This window comes from Spinacia oleracea, chromosome 5, assembly GCF_020520425.1.
Source record: "Spinacia oleracea cultivar Varoflay chromosome 5, BTI_SOV_V1, whole genome shotgun sequence".
NCBI classification, from domain to species: Eukaryota; Viridiplantae; Streptophyta; class Magnoliopsida; order Caryophyllales; family Amaranthaceae; genus Spinacia; species Spinacia oleracea.
Window position 1 is genome coordinate 21,554,968 of NC_079491.1, and position 26,318 is coordinate 21,581,285.

The 26,318-nt window shown below is 36.6% G+C and overlaps 2 long non-coding RNA genes across 5 annotated transcripts; one reads left to right on the top strand and one right to left on the bottom strand.

Annotated features, from left to right (window-relative positions):
- Nucleotides 1–5,207: 5,207 nt before the first annotated feature.
- On the bottom strand, nt 5,208–6,284 carry LOC110779049 (uncharacterized). The gene is made up of 2 exons (XR_002531017.2): nt 6,050–6,284; nt 5,208–5,586 (listed from the first exon to the last, which is right to left on the bottom strand). It is a non-coding gene; the product is annotated as an uncharacterized lncRNA (long non-coding RNA).
- A 4,532-nt stretch (nt 6,285–10,816) lies between these two features.
- On the top strand, nt 10,817–18,086 carry LOC110779051 (uncharacterized). 4 transcript variants are annotated; one of them, XR_008921407.1, is made up of 8 exons: nt 10,817–11,014; nt 11,944–12,018; nt 12,669–13,085; nt 13,439–13,658; nt 14,742–15,173; nt 15,929–16,042; nt 16,444–16,532; nt 17,834–18,086. It is a non-coding gene; the product is annotated as an uncharacterized lncRNA (long non-coding RNA). The 4 variants fall into 4 exon arrangements; XR_008921405.1 differs by having other exon boundaries at nt 15,929–16,532; XR_008921406.1 differs by having other exon boundaries at nt 12,669–13,019; nt 15,929–16,532.
- The last annotated feature ends 8,232 nt before the right edge of the window (nt 18,087–26,318 follow it).

Genomic DNA, 26,318 nt, shown 5'->3' on the forward strand with positions numbered 1-26,318 from the left:
TCATCCTCTATCATATCCTGGATTGTGTTTTTTAGATTCCAGCAGTTTTCAGTGTCATGCCCATTTCCTTGATGGAATTTACAATAGGTGCCCTCGACCAATATTTACTTTTGAATGAAGATCGGGTGTGGGGCCTATGGGCCATAGCTTTCCTTGATTGGTTAGTCTTTGGAAGACTTGTGTGAGAGTCGACCCGAGTGGGGCAAACTTTCGATCTGGGGTCCACCTTCCAGGGCTCCTTCGAGTTGGGGTTTCCTCTAAGGCGTGGACCTCTTGGGCTTCAGGCGTGTGGCCCCTGTTGTAGGTGTTACTTTTGTATGCATGTTTGCTTTGTACTTTTTTTGCGAGGTCATCCTCGATCTTTATTCCTACATCATAAACCCTTTTGAAGGTATCAAGGCCCAAGTACCTAAGGTGTTGTTTATAAGCTGGGTCTAGGTCGTCAATGAATTTTTGGACCAGTTCCGTTTCAGGAGGCCTATTGATTAGTTGGGCCGCTTGGTCTCTCCGTCTAGCAAAGTAGGTCGTGAAACCTTCATTTTTCTTTTGGAAGAGGACTTCCAGCTCGCGCATGGTGACTTGAAATCCATGTTTGACGAGTATTGCTTGATAAAGACATTGACAAAGTCCTCCCAAGTGTGGAAGAGCTTAGGGTCCTGGTGGTAGTACCATCTGAGCGGCACAGGTTCCAAGGACAAAGGAAAAGGTAGGCAAATACATGGACTTGTCCACGCCTTTCAAATTCATGGCATTCACAAAGCTCAAGAGGTGGTCACGGGGATTTTCCGTGGCTTTGAACTTTGGTAAGTCAGATGAAATGAACTTTTCCGGTAGTTTGTCGGGAAAAGGTTTAGGATCGAGGGAGAAATACTTGCTCCCCATGGTTTGCTGCAGAACCATTTTTTCGATCTTCTTCTCGTTATCGAGGTCATTTTTGGCTTGCGCAACCGCTAAGGTTTCGTTTTCCATTTTCAGTTGACTCATAAGTTGGGTCATTTGGACCATTTGGTCTCGTAATTCTTCCATGGACATGTCTGAAGGTGCGAATCGAGGTTGTGGAAGCGGAGATCCTTGAAAGGGGGAATGGCGGATGGAGCTCGGAGTTACTAGACCTTGTGTTGGTGATGTAGCTTCGAGACGCACTAACCTTTGATTTTCAGATTGACACCAAGTGGCAGAACCAGCCCTATGCATAAGACAAGCTAAAGTTTAGGCCCAAAGTTAAGCATTACTTAGTCTAGACTTCTGACTCTTCCTATCGGTTTTCTATTCTCACTTTTGTTGGTACACTTTTGGCTCTTCTTTTAGTCATTCTTTGGATTTTCGAAACATTTGCCCGTGTGACATTCAAAGTTATTTTAATTAGCATGCTCGGGTTTGGTGCCGAACATTGTCGTCATAGGAGGCCTAATGACGACACAAAGAGTTGTTTATTTTATAAGTCGTTCCTAGAATCGAGTGCCTTTTTTCATACGTCCTCGTAGCAAATTTGTTACGAATTTGTTATGAATTTTTATTGTTACAAATTTGTCTTGAACCTCTAAACGACCACCGTCGCGACTGAACGACCTTTCTTCGAGAGAATAGCCTAAAAACTTGATATACTTGTCGTGGGAATCTGAGTTCAATTCAGCCAACGACGCCTTGACAACTGCAAAACAAAGGCAAGTAAGGCGACGTTCAGTAAAATAGCAAGAAACAAAAGTGAAAACCAAAATTACCTTCCGTCGTCCACCCTTAAACCAAAAAGTTTCCCATCTCTCCCAGAGAATCCTTGTTAACATAGACAAAACGACTTTGCCAGCCCCTATCATTCACAGCTAACCCAACACCTAAGTTTTTCTTCCCTTTCTTCGTGACCAAAGTGTAGCGACAACACTCCTTCAGCGTCAAATCGGAAGTGTACATCACATCAGCCAAATCAAACGGCACTTGCCAGTCTGAAGTAAGCCCTTGCACCACGGCGAAAATCCGCCAGATCTGAGGCATTAATTGACCTGGACTCAAGTGAAAGACCTCGATGAAAGACCTAGATAACGGCGTGAAAGGAAATTTAAAGCCAATTGTAAATGGGTACTCATACATGACCACATATTCCTCTGGATAGTTGAGCGCTTCTTCATCCTGACCAGGAATTTTCACTTCCGACGACGGCAGTAAACCGGGCAAGCTTAATAAACGCTACCGAATTTTCAACAGTGGAGTAAATCGGGTTGAGAGACTTAACCCGACTAGATCCGGCCTCTCCCTTTTCCTTAACCGCAATTGACTTAGATCTAACCATTATACTTATGAAATTCTACAGGAAAATCAAAAGAAATGAACGGTGTTTACCTGAATTCGGGCGAACTCAGAGCAGGAAATGATTTTACTTCCTCCTTTTTCTCTCTCTTGTGTGGATCTAGGAAAATTTTCGAAAATTGTTGTGTAAAGAAATTATTTCATGTCGCAGATTCCTATTTATTGCCTTCAGAATTCAAAGCGGGTTTTTCCCCACGGTCGAGGCAGTTGTGGACGGTTTGGTTTTTGAATTTAAATTGTTTCTTTTGCTCCGCATAGACCCCGCAAAATCACAATTGGGGGCAAGATGTTATCCCACTTTTTGTACTAACGACATAACTGCTTTGACGTTTGTCTATGTCATACCGACCAGGTATTATCATGTCGTAGGTAACGTCGCGTCAAGTGAACAGGTCGAATTTAACGTCATACGACAAAGCACAAGCGACAAAAGACTAGCGACAAGGCATGAGCGACATAGGACCAGCGACGATAGACAAACAAATACAGATAGGTCAAGATCCAAGCCCAAGGCCCATGGCATGTTGTGCCGTCATACAAGCAGAATGAGTCCAAGTAACGGCCTAAGACTACGGAAGTGGTTGAAGACTGGAAGAAGATCGTGGAACAACGGACAGTAGAAGATCCCTATCTTCTAGGGATTTTTCCAACCAACAACGCAGTTGGACTTCGCATATAAAAAGAGACGGCATTAACATCAGAGGAGACAAGTTAACTCAAGCTCTCAAGTGTGAGGGGGTCGAAAAAGCACGAGCCTAATGCGTGACCTCGTCCCTCGTGGGCGTGACGTTGTCAGATCAAGTGTAATTGGATTTCCTGTGAGTTTACACCCAATCGACTAGTAATATAGGAGTCGCCATTCAGTTTTTAACGACAATGAGAAAAACTGACAAAACCCGATTATCGTGACATAAAGGGAGTGCAATTACGTTTGACCACGACGGCCATAGGTTCCCTTGTGATCCCTAGTGTGGGGATCGCTCAACGTACACCTGCAGGGCGGAGATTGAGAGTTAGGGGGACTGTGACTACCGAGAGGAGTGCTCATCGATAATACTCCAGAGGCATGTTATCCTTACTAGCTCAGCATAAATAATTGAAGGGACATGCGGTAAACTATTAAACTATTCTGAATTGATTTTAGCAATATGCAACACATAATACTAAATCGATCGTGATTATCTTATCTAGATTGATTTAAGGTACCTAGCATGATAATTCAATTGTCCAAGGTATTATCTTATTAGGCGTGATAGATCAATCAAATTAATAGTTTGACAATTTTATAAAAGGGTGATGAAAGCGATTAAATCATATGAGGGACACATTACAACGAACCCTTGAGAGGTGCGTTGTGGTTCTCAGAAAACTAACCACTTGGCTTTGCTATTTCTCCTTTTATTTAACGAATCTCAGGTTTCCAAGAAAGGTTCCAGTATTTAGGCTTTAATTCATCAAGCTACAAGGGACAAGATGCGTTCTGTTCGACTTTTGGGTCGATTGCGACAGAATGCCGGATCAATTTCGCAGCGTGAGGCTAGGCTTAAGGCTAGAGTCAATACTCGGGTTATGGAATTGTCTTTTTCACGTCGGTTTTAGGATGTATTTATAGGAAAATAGTGTGTGGAAAGATAGATTTTAAGATACGGATCCAAAGAGAATCCGGAAATAAAACGGCCTTAGGAATTTTCAGCGCCTAGGGCTGGGCGCCCAGATCCAGGCGTTGAAAATGGGATATGGGCCGAGTTCTTTGTCAGACTTGGACTCTTAGAACACGGAGCTTTTGAGACTTATTCGAGTCTTTTAGTGCGTATTAACTTATGACCGAATGTGTCTGGCCCGTTACGAACTCTAGGTTTGTTAGGAATTTAGTTAACACGTAACTCTTATTGCAAATTATATCTCTTTTAGGATTTATATTGGAGTGCAACACCTAATTCTGACAGGTTTCTATCTTTTGTGACTTTGCCACTTTTAACAACTACCTTTTACGGCAGTTACTATTCTTAGCATGTTTCTATAAATAGTCGTTTTGGCTGAAATGAAAAGGGGATTGAGATTCGTTATTTTATAGGAGATGCGTTGCCAAGTGGAGATTTATGTTCTCATCATCGAACCTTCCCTTTCGGGAATGGGGACAAAAGTAGGTGTCTACATCAAGCACTCAAGCAATCGTTATACTTTCATTTTCAAAAGCAATCATTGTATTAGCTCTTTTAATTTTACAAAGCATAAACAATTATATAGATTACTTAGGATTCTTAGTGGATTGATAGCCTCATAGCTATCCGCGGTTTTTTACCTTATTCCTGGGTTTTCCGCGTCAACATCTCCTTGTGTCATGTCTCAATCTTTATTATATTATCATATTCATTGCTTAGTTAGTGTTGCCCCAAGACAAATGTCTCCCCTAGACGAAATTTGGCATAAACATGTCTATTTCGCTGAGCCTCAAACCAAATAATACACCACAATTATTCTCAACCTTTTCTCATTTCACTACTACAAAAAAGTGGCTAAGAAACCATACTAAATAGGCCTAAGAGACCAAAAATAGTATGGTTTATATCTCAATGGTCTCTTTGCATAAGAAACCATACTTTTAGTGTGGTTTGTTAGAATGAGTAGAATAACCAGACTTTTAAGAAACATGGTTTCTTATATGCCTTTAATTTTCAAAAATCATTAAGGCAAAGAAACCATTTTTCTTAAGTAAAAATGTTTGTTTGTTAAAAACGAAGAAATCATATATGTAAGTAGTGTGGTCTCTTTGATAATTAAATTTGTTTTAACGGAAACATATGTATTTGGAAGTTATAGACGCTTATAAACTGCCCGACCTTGATCTACGCTTAAACTGTCATAGAAAAAAAAATCTAACAAAATGACAAAATGTACAATGAAAATTCCAAAAAAAACTTTATTCATTTCATCTAAAGTTATTAATTACATAACTAATGAGTACCAAGAACATTTTATTTAATCAACCAATGAAAATACAATTAAAAAACTACACATCCATCTCAGATACAGCCTCAATTTGGAAGCATCGTGCCATCGTCAATTCCTAAGCTTTGCTTCCCCGTAACACATATCTGTTGCTCGGATTAAATTCACTGAATCACTTCCTGCGAGTAATTTGTTTTTAATATCAACACCTATAACTTTGGCGATTCACATTTTATATGAGAACGGAAGTCGATGATGTGAGAACGGAATATTGAACAACCAGGATAGTCCTCAAAGAAAAAGTCACTCGAAGTAGTCGGGCTTCCTTTTGATCTTCTGCAAAACGTTTCAGAAAACAAAACAAAAATATCAATGTTTCAGATCTCATAACACCATTCATATAGAAATAAAACACTAAAAAAATGTCAAATTAACCAAAACAATCATAATGCGAACTCAAAATTGCTTAAATAAATAAAAATAAAACATACAAAAGTGAAAATGAAACCCAAAAAGTTAGTAAATTTCAAGTTTTGGGTTTATCTAGGATTGAATTATATAATGCCCAGATTTCAGTCCCAAATTTAAGGAGAAGACGAGGAAGATAAACGGAAGAAAATTTGGAGATTTTTTGAGAGATATTCATTCTTCATCCGAATACGGTCCGATCAACCAAAAAAATTGAGATCCGAATTTTTGAGAAGATTAGGAGTACTTGTTCCGCCATTGTTGAGATAGATTGAGATCGAAAATAAATAAATAAATGAGTATGTATCGAAGAAATAAGGTTGAAAAATACCTGCCCGCCATTGTTGGGGTTCGCAGGAAGAACCAGAGCCATAGAGGCGGCGAGGAGGAGTAGAGAGTGAGAGAAAGATAGAATAGTGGCTTAAAGCCCTAGTTGTCAATCCCACCACAGTTTTAAAAGAATATTTTCGTTTTTGTTTTCTTTTTCTCAATTTATAATATATTTTTTATTTATGTTGGATCATTTAAATGAAATCCACAAAAGTTACATAATAAAAGGGAGACCACTTCTTATTTAAATGTGGTTTCTTTGTCCATCATGTTTTATTCAATTATTCAAAAAATGTTTATATTTACCTAAGAAACCATATTTCCTTAACATTTGATATCTTATTAATTTTCTAAGAAACCATGTTTCAAAATTGTATGGTTTCTATATATAAGAGACCTAAAACGTGTCTTAAATGGTTTCTTATTTGTGGTTTCTTAGCTATTTTTTGTAGGAGTGTTTTCTGATCAACATGATCGATACCCATTTAGGGTTAATAAGAAATACTTCCCAATAATGGCACGAGATACCTGGATAATTAATGATAGTACTTGATATATATGGTTCTTCCTTACGATAATATAATCCTTCTCTTAAAACAAATTTAATTTCTTATACAACTCAAGGTCATTACGGCACATGTATCCATGAAAATTATTACCCTATCTCCTATCCTTAAGCACCTTAAATCTATCTAACACATTAGAAATAATAAAAAGTTTAGAAAAAACTACGACGTTCTCCTGAACAAAATATCATCTTACTAATAACCCAACTGCAAACTAAGAATCCAATGTCAAAAAAAAAAAACTGCAAACTAAGAAATAACCAATAAGATAATCTTGATTAGCAAATTATAAATCACAATATACGAATCTAGCGTACAAATAAAATTAACTGAAAACACACAAACAACTGCAAAACGGCTAGTGTGATTACAATTAACAATATAGTTGAACAATTAGAAGGGACTAAGCGTGATTACCTTTTAGGTATCAATATAACACAATCAGCTGAAAAAGGGTCATACAACAAGCACTCGGGCTGCACGACATCACATATACTAGGAGATTGGTTCAAGATACAAAACAAAACTCCTATATAATGATGATATAGGCACTGATGAAGAATGATCTATAAGGATTAATCAATGGATTGTATATATAGGTATACGAATTTGTTTTTAATTTTTTTTGTTCACAAGACTTAATTAGAGGAAGATGGTGATTCTTAGAGGACGAAAGATAGTGTCTATGCACAAGAGAAAACCGAACAGAAAACGGCAGAAGAATATTTTAGGGTTTAAGAAAAAGGTATTTATACTCTCACATATACTACGTGTGAGAGTTCTACTAAAAATAAAATAGTTTTTTAAAAACTTTCCGAAAATATTAAAGAGACTAAATAAAAAGGGAAAATCATTTAATAATATTTATAACTTCATTTTCTCTATAGAATATATTTTACGAAATTATAAATATTGAGTTATTACAATCTACCCCCTTAAAAGAAATTTCGTCCCGAAACTTAAAGTTAAGAAATGTTAGGGTATTACATCCCACGAAAAGAAGTTTCGTCCCAAAACGTAAACTTGGGAAATTTTAGGGTATTGCAATATACCATCTTAAAAAGAGGCTTCGTCCCCGAAACTTAAAATGTATTACTTTCAAAATCTTTTTGTTAAAAAAAAATTATACAATATTCTGCTACATAAAATTAAAACATGATTACAGAGTTAAACTATTAAAGGTATTGCAATTAACCATATGAGTTTAATTAAAACCCTAACCCTAATTAAACATTAAATATAATTAAACTCATAAAAATTGAAGCTTGAAATATATTTTAAATCTGAAATTTATTATTACTTCAAAAAAATCATCCTCAATAATCTAATCATCAAAATCCCCAACTTTGGTGTTCATAACCAATCCAATGTATAATTTAAAATCATAATCCAATAATAATAATAAAAATCATAAAATCCATAATTAAATAGATAGAATAGGAAGAGGATAGTGCATACCGGCCGACCTATAGCACAACACGGTCACGATCACAGTGGTTTGGGTGACCGGATGCAAAAAAAACAAGAGGAACGGAGGGGAGCACGGTAGCACACGACTTCGTGTGTTGTTGCCGCTGTGTGCGGCTAGCGCGGGTGTGCAGGCGGGGCAGTAACGAAGGCAACAACGAAGGAGAGACGGAGGAAGAAGGCAAGGGAAGCGGGGACCGGCGAGGTTGGCTCGGCGGTGGCTGGGATGGCCTCGGCTGGGTGCACGACGCAAGGGAGAGAGAAAACAAAGAGAGTGCCGTGAGGGAGAGAGAGAAAAGAGAGGAGAGAGTTTGAGGGTTTGAGAGTTTGTAAAATTTAATGAAGTGGGGATTAATGAATTGTGAAGGGGTATTTATAGATTTCGTTTCCTATGTGGCTAGGATTAGGAATATGTTAAAGTTGGGCTTAAATTAAAAAGTGTTGCTTGAATTATTTGTGTGGGCTTACAATAGGAATTGGACTGCAATAGTTCAATCGTTTTTTATTTTCAAAACCCATTAAATTCTCAACAAATTCATTTTATCACTAATTAAAAAGAATAATAAAATGCATTTAAATAAATATTTAAATGCGACTTTAATTTATAAAAAATAATAAATTCTTTATAAATATAATTAAATATATTTATAATTACTTAAAAAAATACGAGGTATTACAGTTTACCCTCCTTAAAAGAAGTTTCGTCCAGAAATTTTGGCACGATAACTGAAACTAGAAACTCAAAACTTGAAACTTTATTGCTTTTCTTGCAAAATTTTAAAGTGTTGTACTCTTTAAATGATTAAACGTGATAAAATTGGAGTGAAAATTCAATAGAAAGCACTAACTCAAGCGTTAAATAAGGGAAAATAAGGTAGAAAACGCGATATTCTACCGCACTTTACCCTCTTAAAAGACACGAGTTACGACCCCGTAACTCAACTAACCTCGGAAAAAAGCCTGGGATACTTCTTCCTTAGCTTCCCATGGTGCTTCTTCTGACTCTTGGTTAGACCACAAAACTTTGACAATCTTAACATACTTAGTTCGTGTACTCGCACTTTACTATCCAAGATTTTGACTGGTCTTTCCTCGAAAGATAAACTTTGGTGTAACTCTATGGTTTCCGGTTGCAACACTGTAGACACCTAATTTGTGTCTCCCCTTTGGGATGATGACGATACCATTATCCTTACTAGGTAATTGGAGTAACTCCAGGCGGATATCCCAATTGCTAAGAAAATCTCCAAAATCTAAGGTCCAAAATCCAATCCCCGAGGTCGTTCCCCTCCCGGAACTCGGTACAAAATACAACTTCCAAAATCCAATTTCGAAATCCAAATACAATCTCAACTAATAGACCATCCCATTGGTTTTACTAGGCCTTTTCCAATCGAAATCATATAAGACAAGTCAAATTCAGGTGCCGACCCACAAAACCGAGCATGCCGGGCCCCGTCCCGTAAAACCGGAATTCGAAAACCCGAGAAAGGCTTGTTTTTAGAGGCTAAATGATGCCTTAACCTCCAGGCAAACACAAAACTCCAAACCTAGTACAATTCGTACAACATGTACAACACCACAAGGCGAAACAAGGACGGAGCCCGCGTCCTTGCTTTGGCGGCATTCAAGCCACGTCAGCAGCGCACTGCGCTGGCCTGGCGCCCTGCGCTGGCGTGTGCTGGCGTTTTGCACCATTCCCTCCTATAAATACCCCTCATTTCCATCGAAAAAAGGGGGAGCACTGTAGGGGAATACAGTTAAACATAATAACATGTGCGGAACAATCCCCAAAGCCAGGAAACATGTATAAAGCACAGATTAAGCATACTTACATTCGAAGCGTGTTTTCCACAATTATCCGTCAACGAACACGAACAAAGAACTCCAATTGTCGTTCCTCTACTTGGTTCACCGACACGATCAGATCCGTCTTGATAATAGTAGCTTAGACAATTAATCAAGAGTTTGTGCTTTTGGGAAGAACTCACTTTGGAGACACACAGAGAATTAGGGTTCTCTGTGTCTCTAGGGTTTTGAATAATCTGAATTGTGATTGCAGTAAGTTGGAAATTAGGTCATAAGGTTATTTACATAACCTTACTGACCGACCAAGCCCGAAGGCAAGGCCGGCCAGCAAGCCGTGCGTGCAACAAGCACAGCGCGCTGGGCCATGGGCCTCGCTTGCTGTGGATGTGTTGCTGCATAGCCCGCGCGCACACGCACAGCCATGCTCGGCCATGGGCCTTGCGCTGCCGTGTTGCCTTGGCCTTTTGCTCGCTCGCCTAGCGCGCCCATGGGCCTCGAGTGCCTCGCGCATTCGGCTCGTGGGCCGCCCTTCGTATTCGCGTTTAATATATTTCCGATATATTATTTATCGTTTCGTATACGACGAATCACCGTCGTACGATATGATTTATTCGTTTCGCCTAGCTTACGAATATTCGCTATACGATATACGATTCCGATGCAAGGTCGTATCACTAGTAGAAAAAACCCCTGTTGCAGCCCCCTTGTTGCAGCGTACCTGTGTTAATACGATTCAATAACCAATCGGTCAACGCGGGTCAAACCATTTAAAGGGTTGTTGCAGCGTACAATTTAATTGTTCCCTGCTAAAAGGTTTTTTGCAGCGTACATTTTAAAAGCCCCTGCAATAGCCCGTTTTTATCGCAGCGTACATTTAAAAGCCCCCTGCAATAGCCCGGGTTAAAAAAAATTCGTTGCAATATTGGTTGAACACTAATTCAGAACAAATTAAGCATCTCAATGTTCTCGCGCTCCAACTCCCTTCTTCTTCCCTTGGCTTTCCCTGCGTCGTCCCCTCACAAAAAAAAACCATTCCCTGCGTCGTCAACTTCCTCGTCGAGTCGTCGGTGGTTCTGGCCTCCTCGCCAGTCGCCGGTGGGTTTCTTTTCTCGCCTCCTCTCCAGGTGCCAGTTTGTTCAATTCGTTTTTAGAGTTCTGTGCGTTAGTTCAATTCGTTTTAGGGTTTGTTCAATTCGTTTGTTCAATTCGTTTTTAGGGTTCAATTCGTTTGTTCAATTCGTTTATTCAATTCGTTTTTAGGGTTTGTTCAATTCGTTTTTAGGGTTTGTTCAATTCGTTTGTTTAATTCGTTTTTAGGGTTTGTTCATAGATAAAGATGCGGTGGTGTTGGAATTAGAGAATGGTGGTGGTGGTGGTGGCGGTCGTGGTGGGGTGGGGTGGAGCAGGGGAGGTGGGTTGACTGTTGTTAATTGCATTTTAGTATTGAAAAAGGTAATTGTCGAGTGATTAACATATTTTGCTGCTGATCCTTCTCATCGTTCTCTAGCAGTCCATACCTCTAGTAAAATAATTTCCTACGCGTCTTGGGTTTGTTGCATCATTCAGGCTACCAGTGCTGATGTATTGCCATGTAGTCGTTATATTTTTTTTTATTCCTGAGTTGCAGACTTGTAGTGGATTGTCAAGGGGATAGCCCAATAACATTTATAGCTGCTTACAAATATTTCAAGCTAAAATGCATTTTTTAGTGCCAGAAATAGTAACTTCATCTTGAAATTTGGCCCTGTTTTTATTATGATCTGCTTATATTAACATTGCGGTTCTTCCTGCTGCTTCTATCTTGTTCACTGAAAGGAGTGAAGCCAGGTTCTATTGGTTGATGACTCCTCTAAGATTCAGTCAGCAAAGTGAATTGTGGTTGATATTGACCACATCAATTGATGACCATACTTGGCTTTTTGTTGGGATAAGTTTTGTTCGTTAAATGCAGCTCACATGAAAGTTGATTGTTCTTTTTCTTCTGAACTCTGTTGCTAAACATGATTATTGCAAACAACTCTATTTCTCTCCTACTAATTTTTCAAAGTTTTAGGATGGAAAAATTGGGGTTCATGGAGACCTGTCTGCTGGCGCCACAAGCTTGTCCGTGAATGCATTTACAAGAAAAGTAAGCGTTGCCATATTCTTACTATAATGACATACACGTGCCAAATTTCTCTTGAAACTGTCTGATTAAAATATATTAGTACCTTAATAACTGGGTGAAGTAAAAGACCATTGGCAAATTACGTTGTTTAAAAATTGAATTCTTGTCCAACCCTCTCCCTCCCGTAATGGATCTACTCAGTCTAATATCATGTACAAAAGAAGAAAAGGATGAGGGGTATGTTTCCTTCTCGTCCTGTACAATATAGTTGGCAACTAAGAAACTGAATTCAACGTTAAGTGGCTAAAAGCTTGCTAGTTTGTTTCCTTGAATGGCTGAGCGGGTCCCTGTGCGACGATTAGGGTCAACTAGCTAAAAGCATCCATATCTGCCCACTTAAGCTCTACAGTACTCAATTCCGGTGTATCGACCAAGTAACTTCTTTGAAAAGTTTTACTTGTAGTTAATTGTCTTAAGTATATTCTACTCAATGAATTATTGAATTCTATCTTCGTCTTGATGAAATGCAACTTTCAAACTTGTGAGATATCTTTGTAAGAGTTGTTGAAAGAGGAAATTTAATTGAATTTATCTATCTTGTGTAACTGCCACCAAAGTCAATGGATTAGTTTTTTATTATTTTTTCTGATGTTTTTTTTCTTCCCATACAGCTTCTAGCTCCATCACCTGCAGTGATGCCTCTGCGAGTCCAATATGATGTGACAAATCCAAATTCAGTCTAGAAATGGTTGGATAGATGGTCAATATCCTGCCCATGGAAACCAATTTCTCCCCCAAAGAAAGTCACTAACTCCAAGGTCTAAAAGAAGCAAGGGAACTCACTTGTTATTGATGGGTAAACAGGCAGGCCTAAGAGCAATTTTCGCAAGGTTCCTTCCCTTTATGATAACATGTCAACGCAGTCCACCTCTGAAGTAGAAAAATCTCGGCGAAATCTGAAGAAAGTTGTAAGCCACCCCGCAGATTTGGTGCAAGAAAATCCACAACATGAGCTTGAGAAGGTTAGACGTAGCCTTAGCAAAGTTCACACCCCTGTATCCGAAAGCTCTATTTAGCCTCAGACTGAGGTAACTGAGAGGCATTTGAATTAAAACAAAAATAAATACATCAACGAATCAAAAATCCACCATTTTCAAACTGTCTTTTGTTCTTGTTGACACAGTTTGAAAATGGTGGATTTTTGATTTATTGATGTATTTATTTTTGTTTTAATTCAAATGATTAGCATTGATTTTATTAGCTGTGTTTTGGGTTCCATCCTTAGTCCCTTCAACGAAGAGCTGCTGCATTCACCTGATACTGACAGGATATTCTTTGAATCCGCTCTTGATCAGTCAGAGAGATATGCAATGTTGTTGTATCTGTCACAATAACTGACATAGTTTGTTTAGGGTTAATAATTGATTGTTTTTGTTTATAGATTTCCAACTTTGAATCGATAGATTCAGATGCAGACTAATCTTCACCGAGTTTCTGAGATTGTTGTAACACCCAAGGATACAGATGATGCTGGTGGGATACAGAACAACAGGACATCATCTATTAAACGATCTCGAGAGAATGAAATTGCAAACAACAGAGAATGATTTTGATTTTCGAATGGATCTAAGTGACGAAAAATTGAATTGCGAACAACGAAGGTTAGTTGTAATTTTTGAATTTGGAGTTGTATTACGATTTTATGTTTTTAATTTGATAATTTTATTGCATTTTGATTTACAAAGAATATGTATGGAAAATTAATATGGTGAAGAACCCTAATTCGCGATTTAATTGGTTACTAAACTGTTTTGAGGGGCGGAAACAGCTAAATATGTTATGTATTAGCGAGCTTCACTTCATGTGCTAAATCAAATACAAATTTGTTATTGTATTCTATAGAAAATACACTATTTACTTTTGGTTTGAATAGGGTCTAGATAACTTGTGCGCCTGGAAAATTCAAGTTGCTTGATTGTAATTTTAGCTACATTTGGTACTTGGGTTTTGTTTGATTGTGGAATTAATTCGATTGATGTTTTTGTTTATTGTTGTTGTGTAGTGAATTATTACAATTTTTTTTACGAATTTCATTGGGTTTTGAATGGTTTTATGTTGGGATATTTTTGGGTTTTCAAGTTAAGTTGTTATACATTGTAATTAGGATAAGACATATTTTTGGATTTTCAAGTTATGTTGTTATTCATTGTAATTAAGTTGTTATTCATGTGCTTCGGATTGTTTCTTGATGTTATATAGTAAATGCATATGTTTCGGTATATAGTCCTCTTAGGAATAGTCTTTGGTCCTATAGTTGCAAATGCTAAAAGATTCTGGAAGGGGAAATGTGTTCAATGACATTGGTGAAACCAAAGAATGGTAATGTTGATCATCAGCACGTTGCATCTGTTCCTTTGAGCTTTGGCTTTCAGACTTGCAGTCAGTATTACTGAAAGAACTCTATGGACTGAACTATTTATATTATATTCTTGTGAATTGGGACTCAGTTGCAGTTGATGTTGAGGGATCAAGGATCATATTGAGTACTAAATGTGTTTGAAATCTCAGATTGATGCTTGCTAGCCTACTACTGCTATTATGCTGCTGCTATGCTTTGCTGCTATACTGCTGATATTGTTGTTAATATTTCTGTAATGCTAGAATATATTATGTTGTTACTGCTATATAGTCTTAAACACGATATACTAAAGACAGAATATTTTTTTTTTTTGAAAAAATTGCAGATTTTGCTTACAAAGATTGGATCAAGGTTTGTCACTTTACCAGTAGAGAGACTTCTAGCAGTAGTCAATGTCCTGCTCCACCAGTGCTACAAGTATCCAACTGCAACTACTGCGGAGGTGCCTCAGTCTCTTAGGAAGGAGCTTTCCGGTGTCTGTAGGGCTTGCTTCTCAGCAGATGCTGTAAACAAGCATGTTGATTTCGTGCGAGAGTACAAGCCAGACTTTGAACGTGATATTGATCCAGATAACACTTCTACCTTCCCAGCAACACTTTCTGAACTCACTGAGACATTGAAGCATTGGAATAATGTTCTGCAAAGCAATGTTGAGGACAAATTTCCTGCTGTGCTGAAGCTGGAAGAGGAAAGCAGGGTTTTGCGTGATTTCCATGTTGTTGATGGTGAGCTTCCAGGACAGTATTTCACTGATCAGGTATGAATAGTTCTCATCAGACATAGAATCCTCTATTGCTTGACTCTACATAGTGATTTTGGCGTTTTTATATAAAAATGAATAGCTTCCTCTGTTTCTTTTTTCTCTTAATTTGACAGCTAAAACTTTTCTATTTCCTTAGGAAATTGCTCCTGATCATACAGTAAAATTAGGTTACCTAATACAACAAGAATAGGGTTAGTGTAAATCATATTTCTGAAATAGAGGTAGCATTCAAGGCTGGGAAATATACACTGGAATAGGGATTTTAACTTATCCTACAGATCAGATGCTAAGCTATTAAGCTAACCACTTTGATTAAAAGGTTAAGGTGATCCTGATCCATCCTGGTTGAAGGGACTGGATAGGTCCATGTTTTACAGACGCCTTGGAACGACTTGGACTCGGGTCAACAGGCCGATAGTCATCAAATTCAGGGCTAGCAGAGCAAGTGCTTCATCAGAACATAATGATAAGAGTTCCTTTACACTTAAGTCTCTCTAAAAGAATGAGAGTATTAGTTTAACCTATTGTCTGGTTAATTGACCGTGCATTATCTCAGACTCCCGAAGCACCTCAAGCTATATATGTCATTCAATTAATCTTATTTTAAAATTGGACACAACATTCATATCCCTGATTCCTGTTAGTTAGCTCTGATTAATATATTTTAGACCGGTTAGCCATTTCTGGTTAATATTTTACTTCAAGCCCCATTCGCATGAATCTAACTTGATTGTTTTGTTAATTTTCAGAAACTCGAAGCTTACGCACACGCTGCAGAGCTCTTGAGGTGAGATACTTTAGCCCAATATTTATCCCTTGAAGGATCAGATTACAACTAAGCCTTGTTGAACCGACATATGGCTGTAAGTTATCTGTCTTATTTATCCAGATTAGTCCTAGCGCTGCATACTTGGGGGAGACTTTATGCTCCCTGAACTTTGCATGGAGTATGTGATGATTGAGAACTTCATACTTATTTCTTATTTTAGTTTGTTGGCTTCAGCTTACTAAAATTTATGTACTTTAAAGGTTTTTGATGCAATTTTCCTATTCTTCTTATCCAAATAAACAACTTGCTGATGCTCACGTTTGTCTTAAAAAATCACCATAATACAGAAGCTGATTTCTTGATCCGAAAGAAGTAAATCCATCTGTAACTTGGTTCTTTAGCTGCTTTTGACTTTGTTCTATAAGTGAATAAACCTGCCAACTTCCTGTTCTAACCTTATCTGTATGTGTGTTTTTTTGGGTGGGAATTTATTAGTTTATGCAGATGGAAGTATCTGTCTTGACATTCTACAAAACCAGTGGAGTCCCATATATGATGTTGCTGCTATCCTAACGTCAATCCAGGTAATAAGTTAGCCTTGAGGAATTTCTTGGGATTTTAGGCACATATTTATAATTAGTATCTCTTGTTTATAGTAGTAATTAGTATCTTCTTTTACATGCTTGTGATTCACTAAAGAGTTCATTTTGATCCATGTTGAGAAAGAGCAAAAAAGTGTGTTGAAATGGTTTTATTCTTTAAATATTTAAAGAGCCATAGGAGAGTTTCATCTTTTGTATCCTCGTTCTATCTAGTGCTTTAAGGAACTCCAAGTATAGAGAGGTGTTATTTTATTCTTATTACATGATTAATATGCATAGTTTTAACTTTCTAAAACTCATTCCAATCTATGCATATACATTTAAGGCTCATTGGGTTTTTATAGGTCATATTTAGAGCTAAAATGACATTTACGCTCCCAACTTTGAACTAAAGAACCTAAAGACTCATTTTATTCTTATTACATGATTAATATGCATAGTTATAACTTTCTAAAACTCATTCCAATCCATGTAAGCACATTTAAGGCTCATTGGGTCGTTAGAGGTCATATTTAGAGCTAAAACGACATTTTAAACTTAAGGACTTATTTTAAACTTATTACATGATTAGTATGTTTAGTTTTAAGTTTCCAAGACTTATTCCAATCTACTTATGCACATTTAAGGATTGTTTGGTCGTTATAGGTCATATTTAGGCTTAAATGAGACATTTTCGCTCCCAAATTTGAACTACAGAACCTAAGAACTCATTTTATACTTATTATACATTTAATATGCATAGTTTTAACTTTCTAAGACTCATTCGAATCTATTAATGCACATTTAAGGCTAATTGGTTCGTTATAGGTCATATTTAGGCTAAAATGATATTTTCGCTCCCAAATTTGAACTAAAGAACCTAAGGACTTATTTTAAACCTTTTACATGATTAATATGCTTAATTTGAAGTTTCCAAGACTTATTCCAATCTATTTATGCACATTTAAGGTTTGTTTGGTCGTTATTGGCCATATTTAGGCTAAAATGAGCATTTTATCTCCCAAATTTGAAATAAAGAACCTAAGGACTCATTTTAAACTTATTAATGTTTTACATGCTTAGGTATAACTTTCTATGACTCATTCCAATATATTTATGCACATTTAAGGCTCATTGGGTCGTTATAGGTCATATTTAGCCTAAAATGACATTTTCGCTCCCAACTTTGAACTAAAGAACCTAATGACTCATTTTAAACTTAGTACATGGTTATTATGTTTATTTTTAAGTTTCCAAGACTTATTCCAATAAACTTATACATATCAAATTTTTGTTTTTGTAAGGTCTATACTCCGAGGACTGCGCCTTATGCTAGTGAGGAAATTGATGTGGTTCGTGAGCAATGGGCGAAGTTTTTTACCAGCAAGTATTTATTATTGACCTGAGGAAGCTTGATCGAGTTGGTTTAGATGTATAGAACAATCTTTTATGTTAAAATGCATGGGTACGTTGAAATTGGAACGTATGTATATTTAAATGTATTAGCACGTGCACTTTGGTTTTGGAATATATACAAAACTACAGTTATTGTTTATATATTTGTTATACAGGTTGCGATATTCTATTATTGTTATGACAGGTTTCTATATTTGGTGCAAAATCCCTAAAGAAATTAGAATTTTCCCGCCAAAAGTGCTTTGTTGCAGCGTACATATATATGTGTACGCTGCAACAAGGGTGTAAATTTTGGCAAATTTTCAGACTTGTTGCAGCGTACAAATAGATGTACCCTGCAACAATGGAGTTTTTTGCAGCGTACACTTCTTTGTACGCTGCAACAAGTCAATATTTTTGCCAAAATTTTGACACTTGTTGCAGCGTACATGCATATGTACGCTGCAAAAAAGTACATTTTGCAGCGAACATTGTACGCTGCAACAAGTTCAGACTTGTTGCAGGCCCCCCAGTTGCAGCATACGATGTACGCTGCAACAGGGGTCTAAAAGCCCGTTGCAATAAGGGTTTTTTCTACTAGTGTATCGTATAATACGTTTCCAACTTAAATCCCGAAAAGCTATTAAATGAATTTCCGATTCATTTAATCCAGTGATCTGTTACGTGTCATTGGTGTGACCTTGTAGGTTCAGTTAAGAGTAAGTTGTGAGTTCAATATCTATTAGAACTCACTGATCGGAAGCATTGCTCCAGCTAGCTGTTCCGATCACTTGATCTCACTGAATTAATTGTTCGCAATTAATCTGAACCTTGGTATTAGATTTAATGCACCTTGGGTGAAGGACATATTTCCTTCAATCTCCCACTTGTCATTCAGACAAGTGTGCATCCACATTCCTTTGTCGCTTAGTGTTACTTACTGAACATAAGGTAAGATCCAAGCCATCCTTATTAGGTCCAGAAGTGTTTCTCGGATTACAGAGTTCAACTATCAAACTTTTGCAGAAGGTTAAGCCTAACCATTCTGAGCACGGCCATGCATTTTACAGTATCTAACTCTCCGAGAGGCCTTGTTACACAACAACACCATATCCTATAAAAGATAGGAGGACAATCCATTCTTGCAATCTATGAACACTCACTTTGATTCATAGAATGCCCAATAACTGCTTTTATAGCCTCCTTTTACGGTGCGACGTTTAGCTAGTATCAAAGCGAACTAATTCTCAAACGAGCAGACATAATCGCTCATGTTCTGAGGAACGGTTTCTAATCACCATTAATGAGAACTACCTATGACATGACTTTAATCTCTTAAAGTATTCTCATGGTCAATCCGATACAAGATCCAATAAGTATCTATGCAAAAGATTCTAACATCCAGTCACTCTAGTTCAAGAAACAGAACTAAGTAATCTACTTGCAATCTAATCTTCATTAGTCATTGGTCGTCCACCTTTCAATGACCTGGATTAGGGATCCTTTGTGACTTCAATATTCAAGTTCACTTATGGGTGTTTCTTTGCCGAAGAATCCATCTTGACATCCCATTTGAATGATTTGAATCACATGGACTTATCATTTAATAATAAACCAAGATTAAATGAACTATGAAATATGATTTCATAAATGATAAATGTTTAAACCAAATGCTTACCAATTTATGGGCCTCTAACCCAAAATCAAACATTTAATGTTTTACAGATATATAGGCCTTTCACCCAATACTTAAAACATTCATGGAACTCAAACTTGATTCCATATCTGCATATGAATGTTGTGTATCATTCAATGCAGAGGTTTAGTTTATCATACTTTGCTATTCTTAGCATCTTTTCTATCGAAAGCCTTTCGATGTAAGATGAAAAGATATTTTGAATATGTTTCTAGAATAATCTAGTCTTTCCTTGCTGTTTAGAATGATAATCATATCTAAAATAGAAAATCATCCAGGTAGCAGACTTGTGATCAACCTGAGTTCATTGAAGAACTCCCACTAAAAAAAATTCCCTTTTATTGCTTCTTAGGCAATAATGAATTCATTTGAATTATGTAGAATTTCAAATGATGCTTCCTTTTTGGAATACTCCAACCAGTTCACATAGATGTGGGAGATACATCTTTCAACTGAGAACTTGGAAACTAATCATTGATTCAGTTTCCCATGCATCACATATGGTTTAGAACCTATGTAACCACCTTTTAATCACGACGCCTAATTGCCCATGTTTGTTTGTGGTTTGCCTAACAACAAGATCTAACTTTTGCTTAGGCAAATGCATGTAGCATCAAAACTTTAGTTATCTTCACTTCCTCTTATCAAGTGCTCATCCTACATATCCAAATGTATTGGATGTTCTTGATACTGTTCCAATGATCTTTGATCCATATCAATAGAGATTGGTATAAACTCGTCACGATCCAATGTTCACGAGTTATCTTGGCGATCTATATATCACATCATACATGATTGATTGTAATGCAAAAACCATTCGCATTTTAAAATCCATCCATGTAACTTTTAGCTTCATTCTGTTTCAAGAGACACTGAATCTTGCTAAAATCTTGGCATTGCCATGTGATATAAGGTGAAGGCACCTCTTCAAGGTTCTTCATGCTTAAATCTAGTGATTACAGCCTAGCTTTATACTTAGTTAAAGCATTCATAACTTAGACTTGCTCATATGGGTTGAGAGTCTCTTTTGAGTCTCTCCATTGTGTTTGATTTAGTAATTACTTTTACAGAATCCAAACAACTCTTTAGATCCTATCCAATAGATCTTTATACCAGTATGTTCTAAGTTTCGCCATGGTTCTAATATTGATAAATACTTCAAATCTAACCATTTAGAATTTGAATGTCATTTTCAATAGAGAGATTTGCATCTCATATATAGAACCAATAAATTTGACTTAGCTCCCACTAAACTCCTCCTCTATAAGATGATCCATATTTTTCATAAAGCTATGATTGCTCAATAGCCTTTTAGACAAATATGGTCCAATTCCCACTTGCATGCTTTAATCTACGAATAGATTTCTTAAGCTTGCTCTTTTATCTAGCATCCAAAACTTTTACATTGTGTGATGTACACAATTCCTTTCTACAAGTCCAATTGAGTAAGGTGTTTCGTTTTCCAATTGCCATATTGCCATATGCAATGATTACTAGATTTATCCAAAATAGTTCAAGCATTCCGATTTGGTGAAAAAGATTTCAACATTATCAATGCCGTGAAGTTGTTTACAATCTTTAACCACCAATCTAGCTTCTCTTTTGTATGTGTATACAATATCATCTCTGTATGTTTTGAAAACATGTTTGCAACTAATGGGAGTGAACCCTTTATGAAAATCAACCAAATCATAGATTTGATTCTCTAAGTTGAAGATATTTCGGATAAAATGGCCTCAAAAAATTTTGTATGGCCTCGAACCATACTTATGTTTCAGATGGCCTCAAACCATACTTGGGAATTTTTAATTCGTCGTAGCTAAACTGTAAGTCGTATGTTCTTGAAGCACTTTCCAAAGTCTTCATAGTTTTCATTCCTCAAGATATCTGTGTATCTATCTTGGTTGAATTCTATTCCTTATACGATTTACCTAGGTATTGAACATCAAACGTTAAGTGTCTATAAAGACATTACTCAAGTCCTTTGAGTATTAGGATTCTCTTGAAGCACTTCTAAAGTCTTCATGAAGCTCTTCCAAAGGCTTCTAAGGACGGAGCTTTTCCAAAGACTCCCGAGTATCCTACATTTGTTTGTTGCTTGACTCGAAGTCCATTCGAGGTCTTTTTTCTCCCACTTGCCTTTTTGGAAATTTGATGGTTTCCTAAAAGACATTATCTAGAGCAACAACCATATGTTCTCAGATTTGTGGTAGAATCCATACCTTTTGTTTCTATGAGTCGCTCATAAAGAAACATATATCTATACTTGAGTTTGTTTGATGTAAACACTAACTCCCACTGGGTTTGACAACCCTAGATATATATGTACTGAAAAGATGTACTGAACCGAAGTTCAATCCTTATGACATCTTATCTTTAGCTTTGACAACTTTGTTTAGTGTGAAAGTCACTTGAGAGTATCATTTAGAAACTATATAGGAAAATAGTCGTGATTATCGTCAATCGAAATAGATTCCGATTTCTCCATTTGGACATACCATATTCTTATGGAGCTTCGATTGTTATAATGCCATATAAACAATCTAGATAATCTTTCTTGGCTCATGAAAACATCACCTTGACCCAACCTAGATGTTCCAAAATTCTTGCCAAGTTGATTTTATACCCTTTTGTGAATTGCATTGAAGCATTTCACACATTTCACTTTGAGTAAATATAGCCATATTTTCTCAAATTCTTGTGAAATAGGTAGGTCATAAAATCCATCTTTGGCCCATGAACTTCATTGTCTAGAAACTTCTAAAAATAGTCCATTTGTATGTCATGTTCAACAAGCAAGACCCACGTGTCTTTAATTAACCAACTTTCAGAAATCCATGCCATGGAATCATAGAATGTTGACTTGTTGATATGGTCGTATGACATTGCCAAAGATATGTGGAACACAAATCAAAATGTTTGATTTGAACCTTCTGAAGTTTGAGTGTGAAGAGATTCGTTTGTTTATTAATCAATCATATGACTCCACCCTTTCATTCAAATAAACACTCAATGAATGTTTTTGTTTACTTTGAATGTGAGTCTTTTCGTTGTTCAAACAGAAATTGATTATGATGATTAATGGAACATAATACCATTAAGTTCCAGCCTTTAGAAGGACTTTAAAACAAACATGATGACCCTACAATTAATGTAGCACAACTTTGCTTCATTTCCTACTTGTAGGCCAATAACCAGACTTAGCTCCCGGAATTTGAGTTCTTAACAAGAGTTTAGAACCTCAAGCGGTAATCTAATACCATAGGAGTCTATTTGCTAAGTAGTTTCTCTTTAACATAAACTTCAAGGTAGAAATTGAATATTGAATTCATTTCTTTTGTTCCCCTTTCCTATTCTTTCTAGCACGTTTTCTTATAGTCCTAAAGATTTTACTCTTTGCTTGATCTTCTTACTTTGTTACGCTTACAAAGTCCCTTTCTTTTGTTCACTTTGAATGACAACATCCAATGAGTCTAATTCATCATCGAATCAAAAGAAAATTGGTTGTTAACCATTGGTTATACATGAGTCTTTAACTCAATACTTCATTATTTCAAAACTACCCAGTATTCTGAATATATGAGGTCCAATTGGTCTACCATTCAAATTCTAGTTTGAAAACAACCATGAAGATCACTATAAGAAAATAGCATTCAAGATACGCTCTCACTCTCGTTTCCTTTGAGAATTGCTCTCAAAATAGTTACCAATCGATCGAGGAAATATCGTAGTTCTATTGTCCGAACGCAATAAGGTTGAAGATTGACTATTCTACAAAATGAACTAGCCAAGAAAACATTTATCATACTTTAATAACTTGAAATAAAAGCATTCACGCAATCATCAAAGCTATTAAACATTTCATTCATGCAAAAAATAAAACATGGTCCAAAATGAATGAAACGATTCCAAGACCCCAAAATTACTAAATCCTTAAGCAGCTTTAGCATGTCTTAAGTAGTTTAAGATCTTAGGTAAGCAAAACCTATTGCTAGTAATCTCCAAATTACTCTTGGTTAATAAATTAATGCCATAATTTATCCCATTGCCACAACATAATGCCATTGTTGTTTGAGTTGAAACCACAATCAACGTGCTCCTTTAGGACGCCTTACCACCTAAGTCAACTAAAATAGCACCTCGCTTTAGCGTAAACCTACTATCTTAGATCCCTAGATTTTTGTAAGTGCTTGATTTGGAAGGCAATTTTTAAACTCAATATTACTTGGACCTAGTTGTTTCTATGTTGGTTCGATTATTTAGTGAACTTAAAACTAATCGATTCATAGGAAACAACCTGTTCATGCAAAGCATACATATATTCATACATTCACGCATAATATATATATTAAATTGCATAAATAATTGGTGATCTAGTATGGCCCAAAACTTCTTGTCTCGAAGCATCCAATCTTCATCACCTCCTTGTTAGCTTGGCATCGTCTTGAATCTTCGTTCAAATACTAACTTAAAGTTCTAAACTTAGAAATACTTGAAAATAATAAATTACATCAAAATTTCCATGGTGCGCAGACCAGATTTAAAACTTTACATTCAAAGATAGAACGGTGCGCAGACCGTATTTAACTATCCTAAATTTGGCCATACTAGTCACTTGGAGTACCTGCATTGCATAAAATATATATTCTACGCATTCACCCATTCGTATGCTAAAACGAATGGCCCATGTTGATATGCAAGTATTTACGTGAATTAATTAAAATTCATGTTCACATAAACGCGTCCTAAAAGATTAATCAATTTCCAAATTATTAATCCTTAGACTTTATTCTAATTAAAATTGAATTTAATTAAAATAATGCGACCTACGAAACAATTAAAATAATTATTTCATTTTAATTTCATTTAGTGGCTCCCACTCAAACCAATAATTATTCCGGATAATTAATTATGAAATATTAAATTAAAACTCGCGGCCCGGACCAAGTAAATAAAATATTAAATTAAATATCCAGTTAGCCCAAATTAATGCAAATACACGAAGCCCAACTAATTAAACGATTTTAAAAAAAGAGTTCAATCAAACGGCCTAGGCTTGCGCCCAGCCCGTCGTGCGAGAGGCCCAAGAGCACACGAGCATTGCCCGCGTGCCCAGCCCATCGCATCGCATAGCATCGCTCGCCCATCGCTCGCGCACACCATGCCTCGCCCACACGCGTCGTGCGCCATGCCTTGCGCATGCGCATCGCGTACCCGCAGCATAGCTGCCCTGCGTTGCGTGTGTGTTGTGCTTCGTGGTGCTCGACTTCGCAAGCTTCGTGATTGCTTCGTCGCAGCCCCCCGCAGGCATCGCCTGCCCCTGCCTTGCCTAGCGCGCACGAGGCACGCAGCTCGTGCTGCTGCCCGTGTCGCATGGCACGGCTCGCATAACGGCCTCGTATGGCTCGACGAGCCATACTTCCATCATGCCCATGTTTGTGTTTTTGGTTCGTGAAACGGACCAACCTAATTAAAATTAAATTTAATTCACGAACTTGCATTAATTTTATTTTTCAAAAAAGTTACGATTTAATTTTCGAAAAACAACGGTTTTTAATGATTTAATAAACTTTAACGACAATCCAATTTCGTAAAATTAATAAATCAAAGGCTAACAATATTCAAACTTTTAAGAACGATCGAATCAACTTTAAAATTTGAACCTTTAATTAATAAAATCCGAAATTTTTACATCGTTCATAAACAATTAAATTTCAGATTATTAATAAATTGGTTTAAGTGCGATTAAAATTAAAACCATTCAAAATTTTAATCCAATAATTTTTAAAATTAGCCACTGACCCATGAAATTATACCCCCTTTCCCAATTAACCGAATTATTAATCCATAATTAATTAAAAATCAATTAGGGTTGTAAATTTTACGAATCGGGGAAAGGCAAAATTAGGGTTTATACTTATCGGAAAAATCTGAAATTTTTACCATAGATCAAGCATGTACCCAGAAACATTTTGTCAATATTTCAAGCAATTCCGAGTAGTTTAGGTCGACCTTTTAATAGAATTACTGTCCGACACTTTTAATTTTTAATAAAAAATTAACAAAAACGCCCAAAAACTGATGCTTTGAGGCCTGTTTTCGCAATTCTTTCCCATGAGTTGATCTTAGAAAATAGTTTTCCATCAAATTAGGGTTTAAAAAATCGAAAATCCGAATATTTTTTATTTTAAAAAGGCTAATTTCGCAATTAATCCATTAATTCGAAAAAATTCCGAAAATCAACAAAAATTCCTAAAATTTCGACAGATGCAAAAACAATAATAATCATGCTAATTCATGCTTTGAATACATAAGGCTCATGATACCACTGTAGGGGAATACTATGACGTGATTTCCTACTAAAGGCATCTGCAACTGCATTGACTTTCCCTTCATGATATTGGATGTCTAGATCATGGTCCTTGATCAGTTCTAACCACTTTCTTTGACGCATATTCAAATCCTTCGGTGTGAAAATGTACTTCAAACTCTTATGATGCGTGAATATCTTACATTTCACACCATACAGATAGTGTCTCCATATCTTCAATGCAAACACTATGACTGTTAATTCTAAGTCATGGGTAGAGTAATTAGCTTCATACGATTTCAGTTATTTTGATGCATATGCAATTACCTTCCGGTTCTGCATCAATACACACCCTAAACCATTCTTTGACTCATCACTATACAAATCA